This window comes from Hirundo rustica, chromosome 6, assembly GCF_015227805.2.
Source record: "Hirundo rustica isolate bHirRus1 chromosome 6, bHirRus1.pri.v3, whole genome shotgun sequence".
Lineage (NCBI taxonomy): Eukaryota > Metazoa > Chordata > Aves > Passeriformes > Hirundinidae > Hirundo > Hirundo rustica.
Window position 1 is genome coordinate 8633766 of NC_053455.1, and position 2791 is coordinate 8636556.

The following is a 2791-nucleotide window of genomic DNA, read 5'->3' on the forward strand; positions in this document are numbered from 1 at the left end:
ATTTACTGGAAGGGTCACTTACCTGCTGTTTCTGGCTTCTTCTAAAACAGATGAGAAAAGGAGCATCTTCCATGGAGGCTTCTGGAAGCTCTAAAAGCACTTGTCTGACACCCAGTCAGTTTTAGAGGTGATAATTGTTTATCTGAGGCACTATCGACCTTTGCTTTCTCTCAGTGTTGCTGATAAAGAGCTTCATGGAGTTCACATCAGTTGTTCTGAACCAACTTTTATGCAGGAATTTCTGCATCACTTAGAAAATGTATTTTTCCTTCATAAAACCATTGGTCACTCAGATAACTAACCACAAATCCCAGTGGTAAAGGTCGATCCCTGCTCGGTTTGCAAATGGGAAAGGGAGACAAAGTTTGTGGGATTTGTGAAAAAGGCCAAACACTGAAAATCTGTAGACTGAGAGAAAACATACCTTCATTCACTAATGCTGCTACTTATTTTCTAAAATTAATGAAACATTAAACCAGTTTTTGTGTATGAAGTTTACTTTGTTAAAAAATGAGGGAAATAGAGACCAAGCACTGTTACTTTAAATCTCTTTTAATACATCTTCAGGGACAAAATAAACAAGTACGGATCAAAAATCATCTGAAAAAAATCTGCATAAGGTGTAAGTATAGATTGCACATTACTGTGGAAATGCTTCATTTTTTTCGTTCCTGTTGTAAAGTGCATTATGCCAGAACTGTAAGACCATATATAAGCCAAATTAAAAAATTACAAAAGCTTCAAAATTCTATCCTGAATGTGTTAGGAAGTGTGTATCTGACTAGGAAAACCATATCGTAAGGGTAAGTGTCAGAAAATATCTCAAAAACATTACTGTGCAGGAGTGAATCTGTAATTGCTACTTTTAAAAAACTATAATCTTTACTACAAATGAAAACCTTTCAATAAATATTTATCCTTATTCTTCCATCCAGATATCAAACAGCATGATGCATCAGCCAGTTTTAGCCCTTATTATTGAATTTTGCTGGGGAGAAAGAAGTAGTTAAATCCATCACAGTGACTGTTATTAAATGAAATTCCAAACAATATAAAATAACATACATGGAAAACAGCTAAAATGAAAGGAAATTTATGTTAAAATGTTCCTATTAAGCAGTGTCTCTCAGTAGATTAAAGAGTGTTTTGATAAAAGCCTGAACTTATTCACATTTAACTCGATGACAGCACATGTAAAATTTAATAGAAGAACTTTTATTTAAAATATCCATGCTAAGAAATGAAATGCATGATATTATTTTTATGGTAACAGAGTAAGTCATGGGATAATTGACTATTACATCATGCTCACTGACAACATCACTGGGTTTTTTGATGAATCCTTGAAAGCAAGGACAGGCCATGTGGATCTAATGGATATTTAATGGAAAATAAAAAGATCAGGTGCAAAGTAATCCTGTGAAAATTATGCTATAAAAGCTACTGTCTTCAATATGCCGAATACTCAGTTTAGAGCTGATCATTTAATCCAGTTATTCAGCACACCAAGTGGCTCGTTAGCCACTGCGGACTTTGCCTATAAAGCGACCAAAGCTGAAATATAGCAGCCACCTCCCAGCACAAATGCACGGAGGAAGGTGAGGCCAAGAAAAGGAGCAGCTCTAGATCATTCAGAAGGCAAATGTCACAAGGTTAAGCCATGTGAAAACAGCACTTAATTACTCTATCTCCCAGCATCTTTATGCCTAAAGTACCTCATATAAATGAGGAACACTTCACAGTGCTTGTAATAATTAGCACTTACCAAGTACCTTTCAGAAGCGCTTCACAAACATTAAATAAGGTCAGAAGTTTCATTGGTCTTTCATCAGAACAGCCACAAATACGATGGGGAGAGCTTCCTCCTCAATTCAGATCAAGGACTGCAGGGCTTGACCCAGGGAGCTCCAAAAGGCAGTGTTGAAGAGATGAGGATGTATTACGAATTGCAGTTTTATAGATTGCAAAACCAGCAGCAGTGAGATTAAACAATTCGTCAATGGCGGACAAAGAAGTTAAAACAGAAGTAAGGATTCACAGCTTTGGGATTTTTTTTTTTCCCCTCAGAGAAAAAGGGTATTTCCTTGTGCATTACACCAGACTATAACGAACTGGGGCACAGAGAGACTGCACCAGAGCTGGATGGCGTTAAGAATTCTGCCTTACAAGCAGCGAAACACCCATAAACAGTTAAATTTAGTGCTTTGCACTGGTACTTTTAAAAGTATGTCTTGACACAAATGGCTTTGAATATTATCTGCTATTTGTTATTGAGTGAGATGAGACAAATGGGATGAGTATGGCACAAGATCCTCCTGACAGGTTTTCCTTTTTACCCCATTTCTAATGCCAAGTGTCATTGTTTTGTACCCTTGGAGTTACCATGTCAGGAAAGGGTTGTTTCTACACACTGCATAATGGCATCACTGAGGATATGATGCCATTTCCACAGCCCATGGGAATGATACAAAAATATTGTTATAGCTCTCTGAGACGTATATAAAAAAGGAACATCTACTTGGATAATTTTGCAATTAGGGAATAACTCCATCTCTAGAATAATCTTTTTCCTCTACAAGAGGCAGGCCTTTTTTGAGAGCTCTTGATGCATAACCATTACAAATTAAAAGATCCACAAAGAAGTACGTTCTTGAAGATTCTGAGACCTCTCCACAGCTTCTACATGTCCCAACCCTGGCTGCCACGTGTCATCCCCTTCTATAAATAGGCATTACATTTTGCTGAGGAAGGTCAAAATGTGTGAGGGGTGTAAATACTGCAGCAGTCACCA